The following is a 15,584-nucleotide window of genomic DNA, read 5'->3' on the forward strand; positions in this document are numbered from 1 at the left end:
AACCTGGCGGGGCTCGGCGTCCCGGGGAGATGGAGAGAGGCCAGCTCTGGCTGGAGGCGTCAAGCCACTGGGGTCCTCCCTCTGATGGATCTCAGATGCAGCTGTGGCCGCATCTGAGGGATGTCTGCGAAGGCCCCGACGGCCCCTGCGGGCGTCGCTGGCCGGCGAGCCCCAGGGCTTGGGAACCGGGAAATGATTTCTCCCGGGCGGAGGCTGCCTTGCTGCTTTCAGTTTTCATTGAGGCTCGCTGGTTACTGTTTAACATCCCCACCCACGTTTCAGTTTGTTTAGTAAATCGATCTCACTGTGAGAGTCAGGCCCAGGCCCTGTCGCCATTGAGCAAAGCTAATACTCTCAAGGCATATGGTCCCCCAAAATCTTTGCTAGAGATCCAGGAAAACAAACAAACAACAACAAAATCCCTGGGCTACCTCTCCCAGCGCCCCACCCCACCTCCCGGCTGGCTGCAAACTTCCTGGCCCCCTGGACGGTGCACTGCGGGACACCGCGGTCAGGGCGGGTGGGGACCTGCTGCTGGGATGCGGCTCCAGCCGCGCAGCTGAGTGCGACGCGGGAGCTCCGGAGCCGCTGGCGTGGGTGAGTCTCACGCTCCGCCCGCGCCCGGTGCCCGGGGATGACCCACTCCACACCCGGCCGCTGTCCGGCACCGGGAGTCTCAGTTCCCCCAAGAAAGCAGTTGAGAGGCTGAGTACCTTGATCCCTAGGCCTGATCCTATGGAAAGCAGACCACCCCAGGCCTTCCTTCTGCCCAGGTGGGCTAAAGAAAGGCTGGAGGCTGCTGGGGCTTTGAAGTTCAAGACCTTTGCCTTGCATTGCATTTGTTTGGGTGTTGAGAAAGCTTTGGTGGCTGCCGCTGGTCACGTGATCCCAAGACCTGTTGGTGGTGTTGGGGGGGGGGGTTCCTGGAGGTTTTGGGGGCTCTAGGTCCAAGCTAGGACAGGTGTCTGGATATTAACGGACAATAGAGGTGTGAGGGTTGGTGCTTGGTGCAGAAACATCCCTCTGCCCCATGGCCTTTGGTCAAATTTCCTTCCATATATTCTTTCAGACATTTGGGGATTAGGCACTTTCTGCTGATGCTGTTGGGGGCGACTGTGCAAGTTTATAAAAGTGTCAGTTTCTTTGGGAAGATTTGACCTATTGGATGTTGAGTTAAAGCGCATTTGGATTAAGTGACAGTCATTCAGTGTCTAATGGGATAAACCAGTATGTGATAAGATCTTAGAACCAACTATGATGATCCCTACCTGAAGGGGGGTGTTTTTAAGGGTGTCTGCAAACTGAGCTCAAGTACTCTGCAATATGCAAAACAATCGTAGTTTTCATCTGAAGATAAAGGTTGGGGAATACATGTACAGGCGCTCATAACCCTGTGGGATAGTCTGCAAATTGAAAACCTCCCTGATGGCAGCATTTCCTGTTTGGGCTTTAGTTGCTTTATCCGGCTTGTTTTTGTTCACGGGCATGTACTCTTATTCCTCCACCCTGGCTATCAGCATTTGTTCACAATCATCTTCCTGCTCCTCCCTTTGGTCTCACACTTCTGACTCGAGCATTTCCTGCATCTGAAGCTCTTGACCAAGTCAATGTTGGATTCCCCTGCTTGCACTTCAAGCGATGAGATGGGAGGCAAAGGAGATGCTGATAAACCAGTCATTGACAGCTTTTCAAAGAGCGATGGAAATTGATAGCAATTTGCGTTCTCCTTGCCGGTCCCCTTCCTCTTCGTTTATGACTCTACAAATATGGGGATGTTCTCAGCAAGCTTTAGGAAGGTACAACCCTTAACCAAAACGTCACTGTAAAGGTTTCAAGAGACGAGCTACTCTGTGATCATGACTATAAGCTTATGGAATAGCACAAATTAATTTTAAAGATTGTTATTTTAAAAAAATGTGTTCAGCATGCAAATAATAACTGTATTTGGAGTGTCCTATTATTAAACTTCAAAACTGACAGATTTTCAACAAGAGAGTGGCAGCATCTTGAACACTGGCCTGAATATAGTGTTGCAAACTCAGTAGGCACATTTCCATTAGAGTGCTTCATTACTTTGAAATTCTTTGTTTTTTCTATAAATTCCAGAAATAATGCTAGTTTGTAAAACAACATGCAAATTATAGTATAATATAAAGAGAATATCTATCCTCTTGTGTATGGAACCTTTGTTGACATTGGGTTTGTGTTTCCAAAATCTTCATGTATACAGCTCATGAATGTAAATTGCTTCAAAAACCGAATAATGATTCATTTTACATCAAAGTACCCACTCTAACTATGCCTGAGTCACTGGATATCAGTTTTTAAGATGCTGCCACTTTCTGGTTGAAAATTGCTTGTTAGTTTTGAGATTGCCAAATGAGGATTATATAGACCATCCCTGGGTGGGTGAGTTCAGGAGTTTAAAAAACCGGGCTGTGGATGTGGTTGTAGAGTACTTGCCTAGCATGCCCTGTGTTCCCAACATCACCATTGTATACCCAGCTCATAAAAGATGCTCCTGTGTTTATTACTATTTACCCAGGGATGGCTGCAGATTCAGGTTCTTGGTATGTGAGAATGTCTATAGCCTGGGTGCCATTGATGACCCAGGAGTAGTTTGATCTCTGTAGCTATTGATTCCTATGCTTGCCAGGTTCCTAAAAGAGGATTCTCATCCTAGCATCAAAGTTTTTTTGTCTTCTTTGTTATATTCATCTTTTCTTCATTGTTGTTTGTTTGTTTTGAGAAAGGGTCACATTTGTCCTACACTGGTCTGGCCTTGAGATTGCTTTGTTACATGGATGACTTTGAACTGACGATCCTTCTGCTTCTATTTCTCCCATTCTGGGATTACAGGTGTGTCCCCTCGTACCTGATTTGGGTGATGATGATAGAGGTTGAACTCAGGGCTTTGTGCATGCTAGGCAAGCACTCTACATAGTGAGTGAGCTATATTCTCAGCTCTCTTTGGTTTTTTACACACAGGCTAGCCCACGTTCACAGAGATTTTCCTGTGCTGGGATTGCAACCACCATGCCCCGCCGAATTCTTTAAAATCATGTGAACAATTTTCAAAAGATGGCACTCTCCAAATCTGGCATGGCAAAATGTCTTTGATAATCCTGCACCACAACATCTACTTAAATCCTTAATTTGTATCATTCCTTCAAAGGAATAAACATGGGCCTGAGGAGATAGTTCCATTGGGAAAGTGTTTGCCACGCAAGTGTGAGGATCTGAATTTGCTCCTTAGAACCAATGTTGAAAAACCAAGCATGGTAATGCAAGACTCTTGTTATCTCAACACAGAGGATGCAGAGAAAAAAATGGATCCCTGGCATTTATAGGCCAGCCATCCCGTCCTTATCTACGAGCCCCAGGCTGAGCAGAGACCCTGACTCAAAAACACAAAGTGGATGGTACCTGAGAAACAGCAACTGTGTTTGTCCCCTGACCTCTATTCACACACATCTGTGGATACACAGACTTGTATATGTGAACTCCTGTACATAAGCACACAAAGATTGTGTATGAAGTAGCTCCATATTTAAAGCGAAGTTACCCCTGTGGGAACAAGAGTCGGTTAGTCTGTGATGCATACTTGCAACTGCAGTTACTTCTCTCCTTGTAGAGAACTGTCCTCTCGTTTGTCAACTCTGCCATTCATGCACAGGCATGTGTTGTTTACACATATGAATTACTCTCACAGCTGGACCAGTTAGGGAATCAAACACACACACACACACACACACACACACACACACACACACACACACACAAACAAACAAACAAACAAAAAACACTCTTGTTAATACTGAGTTCTTAATATGTAGGTCATATTGTTCTAAGCAATTTTCATGTATTTCTTTTTCAGATCTTTATACTAATTCTACATAATCAGTATGAATATTCTCTTTATTCTATTAACAGTGCCAATGAAGCAGAAAGAAATAGGTTGAATATGACACTCACAAGGGTCAAAGCTGGGGATTCAGGTATGCCATGTGACTGTGAGACACAAAAGCAACCATGGATGTCCCATGTAGTCATCTAGTTGTTCAAGACAGCTGTCCTCAAAGGAGGGAGTGAGGGCTGAAACCTTTGTGTCACAGGCATGGCAAGTTCCTTTGTTCTTGGTCTGGAAAGTTACTTCTAGGTCACGAAGTATATGTGAGAACTAGCAACAGTCTTGTGCCTGATGTGTCCTGGGCAAAGCTCCAGGCTGACATATTTGGGTACTGATGTAAGGAACTCAACATGCTCTTGCCCATTCACTTCAAGTACACCTTGAAGAGCAGCTCTGCCCATACTTCCCAGCCTGCATTTTAAGACACTCTGGTGAACTGTGTTCATTACCTCGTAGAATCAGCTGATGACAAGGAATGCCACCTTGTTCTGCCTACCCTTCATTTGATCATGGTGGTTTTCAGTAAAATGCATAAGTAGTTAAAGATGTATTATGAATGCACTCAAAGTGCAGCACAAAAATGATTTGTAATACTTCTTTGTTGTTTTTGTTTTTTGTTTTTTGAGACAGGGTTTCTCTGTTGTACCCCTGGCTGTCCTGGAACTCGAACTGTAAGCCAGGGAGGCCTTGAACTCAGAGATCCGCCTGCCTCTGCCTTTCAAGTGCTTGTGCGCCACTGCTTCAATTTGAAGTGCTTTTTAAAAAAAGATTATATATATATATATATATATATATATATATATATATATATATATATATATAATTTTTATTATATATATTTATATGTGTGACTTAGGGAGGGTATTATGTGGTAGCCAGAAAAGGGTGTCAGACTCCCTGGAGCTCCAGTTACAGGACTTGAGAGCTCACTGATATTGGTTGTGGGGAACCAATCCCCCATCTTCTGCAGGATCTGTGTGCTCTTTTAGCTGCTCAGCCATCTCTTCAGCCCCGATTTAAATGAAATCATTGAAAGTTACTTGTTTTTATTTGCTCTTACCTCAGAGATTGTTATATGTATACAAGCAAACAAGGGGCATATGACTTTCACAATCTCTGGACCCCTAGAAACCTGGTCAAGCCCTCTGACCAGCCGGGATCTCCCATGATGCCTGCATAGACCGTCCCCGATGTCACAGAACCAATGGCTTTCAAGTGTGAAGGAAATTTACCCAAGCATAGCTCATTAGCTTGGAACATGTGTTTGGGCTGTGACATGACCTGTGTGCAAATCTCAGTTGTGTAGATTGCCGGTCACTCCATGTAGGCGTGCATCAGTTTAAAAGAGCTGTGATCTGAGAATCACATTCTCTTACTCTCAAATTATGTGTGAGTTCTTACATTATTTTTATGAGACACTTTATTTGTTGAGGATCCAGACTTAGATATAACAGCAGGAAAGGTGGCACAAATCTAAGTAGTGTTTCTCCATCTGCTCTAATTGTGCTGGCTGAGATCATCTGGACCTGGTTATTAATTCTTGCAAGCACTTGACAACTTCTGTGTCTACACACTATACTGTACTTTGCACTTTCTTTCTCTTTCTTTCTTTCTTTCTTTCTTTCTTTCTTTCTTTCTTTCTTTCTTTCTTTCTTTCTTTCTTTCTTCTTTCTTTCTTTCATTTTTTTCTTTCTTTCTTTCTCTTCTTCTTTTTCTCCTCCTCCTCCTTCTTCTTTTGTCTGAAGTTTGTGGAATCTGTAATTTAAAAATACTATACTTCCTGGGCTGGAGAGATGGCTCCATTTTTAAGAGCTCTGTCTGCTCTTCCAGAGGACCTAGGTTCAATTCCCAGAACCCACATGGCAGCTGACAACTGTAACTCCAGCCCCAGGGGACTCAATATCTCATACAGACATACATGCAGGCAAAACTCCAATGGACATAGAATAGAAATAATTAAGTCATAAATATTTAAAGAAATATTATACTTTCTTATTTTAGCTATCATGGTTATGGCTTGCAAATGAAGCTGATTCATATTAATTTAGAAATATAAGAAGCTATAGAGCTATAGGGATAAAACCAAGTTCATAGAAGGCAAATAGAAAGAATAGGTACCTAGAAAGCAAACAGAATTCAGTATCCCCACCCTTAAACATAAATAATCTACTGGGAAGGCAAACACATACAGTAGTTAGGATGGAATACAAGGTGTAATTGCCTTAATGCTGTCGAAAAAACGGAAGTGTAAAACATGCATTTAGCTTGGATCACTCAGAGAGATTTCACGGAAGAATTAATTCTGTTCTGATTAGAACTTGTTGGGGAGAAGCAGAAAGGTGCTGGATGCAGGCAGATTTCCCCTGGAGGGGGAGATGAAGTGGGGAGGTGCCCAGGACCACGGGGTGACATCGGTTGCAACTAGTTGTTGAAGGGAAACCATCAAACTATTTCAGTAGATTGGATTATGACTAGTTTTTAGATTCACAGCATTTTGGAGTATGGATAAAAAAAAAGGGATGTGTGTGTGTGTGTGTGTGTGTGTGTGTGTGAGAGAGAGAGAGAGAGAGAGAGAGAGAGAGAGAGAGAGAGAGAGAGAAGAGTTAGAAGCTTCAGCCAGATATAAGATGGTGTATTGGTGGTTAAGAAATGAGGATGGTGCCAGGATAGGCTCCAAAAGCTACATAGAGAAACCTTGTCTCAGAGAGAGAGAGAGAGAGAGAGAGAGAGAGAGAGAGAGAGAGAGAGAGAGAGAGAGACAGACAGACAGACAGAGACAGAGAGACAGAGAGACAGAGAGGAGAGAGAATAGGAGAGGTCCAAGCCCACTGGAACCACATTCTCTAAGCTTGTGGAAAGTTAAGGTGCTGAATTCTGTTTGCTTTCTTGGCCCCCCGTCTTTCTACATATCTTCTATGCTGTGGGCCTGCTTCCGGTGCAATGGAACCTTTCATTTGATGGTGTCATCACCAATTTGTAGTTTTTCAACTCTTGTTTTCCTGCATGGGTTCATGTTAAAATCTGACCTGTTCTGCAAAGCTGAAGTTTATTCTTCTGTCTTTCAGGAAGTTCAAGAAAGGTGTTTATAAAGAACGTTGTTCCTTATTTTCGGTTAATTTTCAGCTAAGTAATTTTTTTTTTTATTTCCGACAAGAATTTTTATAACTGGCAAGGACTCTCTTTTCTGAAGCTCAGCAGCCCTCCCAGTTCTAAGGTAACAGAGCGCTGTGCAGGAAGGACATTTCCCCTGCTGGAAACCGTGTGTTCGTTTCCTATGTGCTCACTGAAACGACTGTCCTTCCAGCTTCAGACCCCTCCTATTATGACTTATAACCACCACAAGAGCGACTCTCTGTTTGATATCAGTCAGTCGAGGTGGAATGGTTTGTTTAGTTCCCCAGACGTACTTTACTAAATATGTGCCACCAGATGTGACGTTTCCACCAGTCGGGACACTCTCTTAACAGTTGCCACTGTTTTCACCCGACTCCATCCGTCCGAGCCAGTATCCACTTAGATCTTGAGTCTTCACTTACACGCCACTTTAAAAATGTTTCCCAGTGTTTTGCCCCCGCATGTCATTTTAATTGCATCTTGTTCTTTCTCTGGCCTGTTAATTTTTAACTTCATAAAGCATGGTGGTTACATGTTGGATGAGCATCAGTTGGATATTAGGTCTCTGATGGTAGGGACTGTCATTAGGAATGCCTACCTTTTGGGATGGGTGTTTATTTGAGACTCCAGGAGCGTGAATTTACTGACTGAATGTGTAACTGTACGGAGAAGTGAAGTGACGTGATGATCACAGAATTGAAACATGTATCGAGAGCCTTATTTAAAGCACTGCCTTCCACGTTGTGGAATAACCATGGCTATCTTCTAGGTTTCTCATGTCTGGGGAGAATACATGTAAGAGAATTACTATTCACTGAGATGCACATAAGTATTGAGTACTGGAAAAATATATAGACAACCTGGTGAGAGGCCCATTATCTTTTCTTGAAAGAACTTACAAAGAAATGATGTGTGAATTATATATCGTTGTATTCACTAAAATCCCTTTGTAAAAATACATTTCTATGAATTATGACATATGTACACAACCTTGTAACCATTCCCACAAGGAGGATAACACACATTTCTGTCCCTTACCCTTCAGATCCATTCCGTGTGCCCCTGGGCAGTCAGCATCCCCTGCTAGTCCCAGGCAATCTTATCTGAGCTCAGTCCACAGTGTTGCCTATTCCAGAAGACCATGAAAAGGGAGTCACACAGTATGTAGACCTCTGTGTTTGTTTGGTTGAATTTAGTACAATTACTGTGAGATCCATTCGTGTTGTTATATCTGGCAGTGTTCTTCCTTTGGAGGAACAAAATCCCAGATTTATGAGGTATAATTGCCATGTAATAAAGTGTATATATTCGAAGCACATAGTTGGAAAAATCTTGTCAGTTATATATACACATCTGAAACTGTCACCACCATAAAGATAGTACATCTAACACACTGGATGTTCTTTCATGCTATTTCTTATGTAAACCCTTGCTCCTGTTTCTCTCCTGGTCGATCTACTTTCCATCCCTAAAATTAGTTTGCCTGGTCTAGGATCTTGCCCCCATGTGATCCTACAGTACCATCTGTACCTTGTTTCTTCCATTCACTTCAGTAAGTTAAGTTCACTATTTTTATTCCAGGTGTTAGTAGTTCAGTTTTAAAGTTTTTACCGAAGAGCATGACATCTTGTGGAAATGTCACAAATTGTTTGTTTACTCAATTGCTGATGAACTTTGGCTCCTTTCCAGTCTTTGGCTACTTCAAATAAAACTACTATGAACATTCTTGTACAAAGACCTTGTGTGCACATATGCCTTTGTCTGTCTCATAAAATTATCCCGGAGCAGAATGTGGTTCTTATAGAACAAATTGTTCACTGGGTTCCAGAGTGAGTGTACTATTTTATGTTCCAATGCGCATCATTGGAAACTTACAGATTCTTCACATCCTTACCAAGCATGGGTATGGATGGTCCTGATTTTAGATATTCTAAAATCATGGTGTGATATCAAATGCAATCTTAATTTTTATTTCCCTTCTATCTAATGAGCCTGAGAATCTCGTTGTGATCTGGTAGAGAATCTGAATTTTCTCTGACAGACCTGTTCTTCAAATTTTCTTTTTTTAAATTGAGTTGTCTCATTTTTAAGTTGTAATATGTTTGTCTATCTATCTATCTATCTATCTATCTATCTATCTATCTATCTATCTATCTTTCATCTGTCTACCTATCATCTGTCTATCATTATCTATCATCTATTTATTATCTAACTATCACCTATCATTTAACTATCATTTATCTATTTATCTTACAGATATGCCATTTGATAGAGCTTTTGAAAATGTTTTTTCTTTACATGAATTAATTCCGATAAAAATGTAGAATTTAACCTAAAGAAAAAGAGAGCTGAGAATATCACCATCACAAGTGTGAATTATACATACAAGTGAGAAAAGAATAAAGCCTGTTTTATGAAGCTACAAGACGCAGTAAAGTGGGAAGTAGTAGTAGGTGGCATGTTTAAAAATATAAGAAGACTGAATATCAGGACCTTTGCACACCATCCTATAGAGTCTAGACTATTTTAGTGAGCAGTGATACAGAATAAAATCAATACAACAGTATTGATGGCAGTAATTGAGCTTCAAACTTTACAGAAGTCTTTCAGATGCACAGTCAATATTAAACAGGTTTTTGATCCAGTGTTCTCTCTCTGTCTCTCTGTCTCTGTCTCTATCTCTCTCTGTCTCTCTCTGTCTCTCTCTGTCTCTCTCTCTGTCTCTCTCTCTCTCTCTCTCTCTCTCTCTCTCTCTCTCTCTCTCTCTCTCTCTCTGTAAACATTTAAGTACATGTGAGGAAGAGTGATCTGGCTTGTACTGTCTATGCTCAGAAGGCACACTGCTGTATTTGGAAAATGATAATTCATAGTTATCATAGAATGGTTAGAAAAAAAATTCCCCAATCCCAGAGGTATTCTAGATGCTGTGAAGTTTCTTGTTGTTGTTCTTTTTAACTAACTATCGAGGAACAAAGTGGAATCAAATCTGTTTGTTAATTGGTGAAGAGGAGAAAAGAGACAGCATGACCACATCTTTTGTTTTTAGAGCAGTATTTGGTTTTGCACCTCACACACAGGTTGAAGAGCCCACTTTTTCAAACAGGGTTTGGTTCAGTGTATTTTGCTGACAAACTTCTGCTCAGGTCCCTGACTTCTTTGTCCATCCTGGGCACTGCACAGCTTGTACCTCAGGAGGCTGACTTCACAAGCACAAGAAAGTCCAGGCAGTTTGGAAACCAACTCTCTCCTCCCTTCTCTCCCTCCCCCATTCCCTCCTCCGGTCTCCCTCTGCCCTTCCTTCTTCTTTCTCTCCCTCCCTCTGCTGATTTCTTCCTTGCACTTGGAGGTTTTTTTAAACCTTCTCATTTTCTACTTATCTTTTTTATTCATGGTTTTAAATTTCATAGATCCTTTTCAAGGTAAAAATAACAAGGAGTTTATAATCCAGAATAAATGAAGTAATCATTCTCAAGTGTAGGACTTACACATATCAAAATACCTTATCTAGGCTGGAGAGATGTCCCAATGGTTAAGAGCACTGGCTGCTCTTCCATAGGACCTGGGTTCAATTCCCAGCACCCACATGGCAGTTCACAGGCATCTGTAATTCCACATTTAAGAGATCACATACCTTCTTCTGGCCTCTTGGGGTACCAGGCATACAAGTGGTGCCCAGACATCCATATAGACAAAATATCCCTACCCATAAAGTAAAATCAAAGTTATTTTTTTTATTAAGAATATAAAAATGGATTATAAATTGATTATGTGCTGTGTGTCCATATATGTTACCATATGGTATTTATTTTTCACATCTTTTGTGAAATCATATAGTATACCCAATCACATTACTTAGACATTTTGGGACCATGTAGACACTGGAATCAAGTAGACTTGACTTAGCCTGTCTGTCTCTGTGCATATCAGCTAACCTAACTGAGCATCACTTTGCCCAGTGCAGTGTGGTGAGACTTACTGGGCACTTAGAGCACCTAGTATGTCTGGCTCTGAGCAAACACTCTCAACAAATATTGAGACTGTTTGTTATCTCAACTTCTTATATTAAGTTAATATTCCCATGTATATATCTCCATTTCCATTGATTTGATAGACAAACACACTAATGTAATTATCAACTACTGTGGCTAATTATTTTCTGTGTGTCATGCAGTAAAATCTGCACATATGTGCTCTCATGTAATCTTTATGGAATAAATGGTTACTATCTCCATTTTATAAATGAGGAAACTGAGTCAGAGATAGATAGGTTCAGTTGCCATTTGAGACCTCATAGCCTGTATCAGGATTAAACATGAGTCAAGGCCCTTCAGCTCCAGGGCTCATGAAGTTCATCTAATGATTTTAAAGCCTAAGGTGTTCTGAAACTGATTAATTTCCTCTCATTTTTGTAGTGTCTTTCAAAGCTAAGACTGAAATAAGATAATTTTATTTTCTTGCTCTTTGTATCCTATCACTATTTATCTGAAATATGAATGGTTTTACTGTTCTCATTTGAATATACATTAATTTTCTGTTTCTCTCTTTAAACATTTTTGTTTGTTTGCTTATGTTTGTTTGTTTGTTGAGATAGGGTCTTGCTATCCTGTAACTCATAGCAATCCACAATTCTCCTGCTTCAGCCTACAAAGTGCTGGGATTTATGGCAGTATCATCTACGCCTGGCTTTGGAATTTCATTTACAAACAAAATTATGGCAGACTGACTTCTGCTGCATGTTAACATAGACTGCAAAACATCAGTTTTAAGCTTTTAGTAAAGAATGAACTAATTATACCAAGAATAAAAGTCATACTGGTTTTATGTTTGATGAAATAAAATCTGATGCTTATGGTATTAAAACTTATCTATTAATAGTTTTACACAATGAGTTGAAACATTTTGAATATTCATTTAATTATAAATGTGTACACACTATGATCACCTCCTCGGGGATCACAATGATTAGTTTAAATTTTCTTTGATTAGTAACTACTTAATCAAGAAACTTCTTAGGAAACAATTTAAGAAGTCTATGTATATTGAAAGCTGATTTATTTTCTTCATTTGTGTATTCAACACCTTTCCAGAAAAAGAATTAAGCTACCTGAAAGTATTGTCATCATGGGGACACTGAGTGAGAAAGGTGAATGTCTGTATGTTCACTGAACACACAAGGGTCATAGAGTCACTTTTTATTACCGAGTGGTGGATGACATAAACTCATCTCTTTACCGTCCTGGAATCTGGAAGTTCCTGGTCAATGCAACAGTAGGTTTAATTTGTGCGTTTTTTTTTTTTTTTCTGAGACTTCCCTCCCTCCTTCCCTCCTGGCCTTGAAGATGTCTGCCTTTACTCTGTGTCTTCACAAGGTTGCCTCTGGGCCTGTGTGTCTGTGTCCCAATCTTCTTTTATAAAGACAACAGGACCCATGCATACTATCTCCTTTTAACTTAATTACCTTGTTACAGGTCCTATCTGCAAGTACAGTCATTGTCTAAGGAAAGGGTGTAACAGACTTTCTTTTGGGCCACCAAACAGCTCCCAAATCATGACACAGACTGATTAGTTATGAAGATTCAGCCCTATTCTTTGTCCAGCGAGCTCTTATAATTTAAATTAACCTGCTTCTGTTCATCTCTGCTTTGCCTGGGGGTGCTTTACCTACCTTTCATTCTGTTTGTCCTTCTCCGTGTCTGGCTTACTGACTGCTGCCTGGCTGGCTTCAGACATCTCCTCCTCTTTCTCCCCAATTCTCCTCTCTTTCTGTTCTCTCCTTTAGATCTTAGATTCCTTCTCCTCTTTATTCTCTCTGGCCATCAGCCCTGCCTCTAGGCCCTCTACTGCCTAGCGGATGGCCATTCAGCTTTTTATTAGATTAGGCAGGCAAGGTGAAACAGCAACACATCTTTACAGTAGTTAAACAAAAGGAGAATAAACAAATGTAAGGCATCTTTGACTAGTTAAACAAAGGCAGCATAAACAAAAGCAACACATTTGCATAGTTAAACAAATACAACACACACAAACATAATACACCTTTACATAGGTACAGCAATGTTCCCCAACAAAGTGGCTTCCTCATATGAATGCTGCCCACACCCACCCTCAGATGACAAAGGACAGAAGAAACTTTGCCCATAACTGCAGGATAGCCCCAATGTGAGCTAGTCTCAGTACAACTTCAGATATTTTAACACTTCTTAAGTTATATGCACATATTTGTTTTAGACTATAAATTTGTTTTAGACTATAAATTAAATAAACCTAATCTAAATATTTAAATCCCAAACCAGACCTCTAGAAGGAAGACTTTCCTGTGTTTTCACAGGATCCCCTCCCAGATCCACGTGTCCCTCACCTCTGCTGACTGTACCCTCCTTTTTGAACAGAACCTCTTGCTAGGTCTAAAGGGAAAGCTGATATAGCTTGAGGGTGACACAGAATCGGGGTCATTATTTAAGGTATAAAACAAAGAGTCTCCAGGGAGCAACCCAATGATATCTGCTAGATTTACCTAATATTTCGACTGACTGCTACTTCTGTCTAATAACTCTTTCTCGTATTGGCTTGGGTGTGAAGGGTGCAGCGTTTCATCAAGAGGGGGCAGAAGGAAATGCTGTAGTAGGTGTGTTTGTGTCACTGACCGGAAAGGGAACTGAATGCCAATGGAGGGCTGACAGGATGCTTCTATTCTGGAGAAGCAGATTAAATGCATCTTTATTTCAGGCTCCGGATCCTTAGATAGGCCTTTCACCTTCTCTTTAATCTAAAGGGATGTGTTTAAGTAAAAAGTGCTGAATTAAGGTAAGCAAAAAATTCCAGGCTGCTAAACTGTACCCCTGTGGAGCTAATGAGAATTTATGCAGACCCATACAAGACCATCATCTATGGTGAGAGAAGAGCCAAGGTCTTCCACCAATTGCAGGAGAGAGCTCCCTTCTTGGTATTCCTAGTGCTCTGATTAAGAGAGATACACAAAGTTTTAAAGATACAGAGGACGCTGTCTGTGCTTAAAGTTGGGGGTGAAACAGATTGCTTCAGTGTTTTTTAAAGAGAATTCTGACAGGTCAGATGGCACGGAAACTCGCTAACTCTCTCTGCCCAATGCTTTAATGTTGTTAAAAGTAAAGGTAACTGCAAATCATGGGTGTTTGGAGCCGAGTGGTCACTTTCATGAGTGTGTTTGAAAGATGGATGATCAGTTGGGTGTGTATGTCTTTAGGTATCCTGCAAGACATACTTAGGAACAGCAGTAAATGTGTTTAGAGCTAACTGTCAAGTCTTGATCTATTGCTTTTACATTTCTCTTAACTGAAGGTTTTCTCTTTTAACCTTAGAACTGAATTCAGAGTGGTGTACTTGTAGGCAAATGGAAACCACAACTCTACTTTTTTTTCATTTTTTATTAACATTTTTCCTTTATTTTACATACTGAGCACAGTTTCCCCTCCCTCCTCTCCTCCGGTTCCCCTCCCCCACTCCCATCTACCCCCATCACCATCCACCCACTCCTCCTCCACCTCCATTCAGAAAGGGGCAGGCCTCCCACGGGCTTGAACAAAGCATGGCACAAGCTGAGGTAGGAGCTCACTAGGCTGGGCAGTGTAATCCAGCATGGGGAACAGTTCCCAAAAGCCAGGTAAGTGCCAGGGACAGGTCCTCATCTCCCTGTTAGGATCCTTACAAACAGACCAAGCTATATAAATGTCACACACAGGCAGAGGGCCTAGGTCAGTCCCATGCAAGCTCCCTAACTGTTTGTCCAGAGTCCACGTGCTCCCACGAGCTCAGGTCAGCTGTCTCTGTGGATTCCCCTGTCATGACCTTGACGCACTCTGGCTTATACACTCTCTCCTCCCTTTCGTCAGGAAGACTCCCAGAGCTTGGCCCAGTGCTTGGCTGTGGATCTCTGCATCTGCTTCCATCAGTTACTGGATAAAGGTTCTGTGATGGCAATTAAGGTAGTCACCAATCTGATTACAGCAGATAACCAATTCAGGCATCCTCTCCACTACTGCTAAGGGTCTTAACTGGGGTTATCTTTGTGGATTTCTGGGAGTTTCTCTTAGCACCAGGTTTCTCCCTAGCCATCCATCCTGCCCCCAAACTGCTTCTTGCACCCAAACTCAGGGCTGAAATCAACAAAATAGAAACTAAAAGAACAGTACAAAGAATCAATGAAACAAAGAGTTGGTTCTTTAAGACAACTTTACTTTGAAAGAAAGGACCTTCCTTTATTTTTAAGCGCACACACACACACACACACACACACACACACACACACACACACACACGTGCTCGCGCATGCCCACAGAGGCCAGATATAAAGCACGGGATCTCTTGGAGCTGAAGTTAAAGGTAGTTGTATACTGCCAGATAGATACATGTGCTGGGAAACAAATTCTGTCCTCTATAAGAACAATGCATACTCTTAACTACTGATCCTTTTCTCATGCTCTGAAATGAAGAAGTTTTAAAACTGAATTATATTAAATATTTTAGACACTCCAGTATTTTATCCATGTATATATTCATGTTGACATATCCCACCGAATGTCCA

The 15,584-nt window shown here is 41.3% G+C and overlaps 1 protein-coding gene across 2 annotated transcripts in view; it reads left to right on the plus strand.

Annotated features, from left to right (window-relative positions):
* Positions 1–319: 319 nt before the first annotated feature.
* Hnf4g (hepatocyte nuclear factor 4 gamma) overlaps positions 320–15,584 on the plus strand; it is a 136,231-nt gene continuing 120,966 nt past the window's right edge. The window contains exon 1 of one of the 2 annotated variants that reach the window (XM_076563774.1): positions 320–597. The gene's annotated coding sequence lies outside the window, so the exon portion shown is untranslated. The remainder of the gene's footprint in view (positions 598–15,584) is intronic. The other variant, XM_042270770.2, reaches the window with a different exon arrangement.

The sequence above is a fragment of the Peromyscus maniculatus genome, chromosome 2 (assembly GCF_049852395.1).
Source record: "Peromyscus maniculatus bairdii isolate BWxNUB_F1_BW_parent chromosome 2, HU_Pman_BW_mat_3.1, whole genome shotgun sequence".
Classification (NCBI taxonomy): domain Eukaryota; kingdom Metazoa; phylum Chordata; class Mammalia; order Rodentia; family Cricetidae; genus Peromyscus; species Peromyscus maniculatus.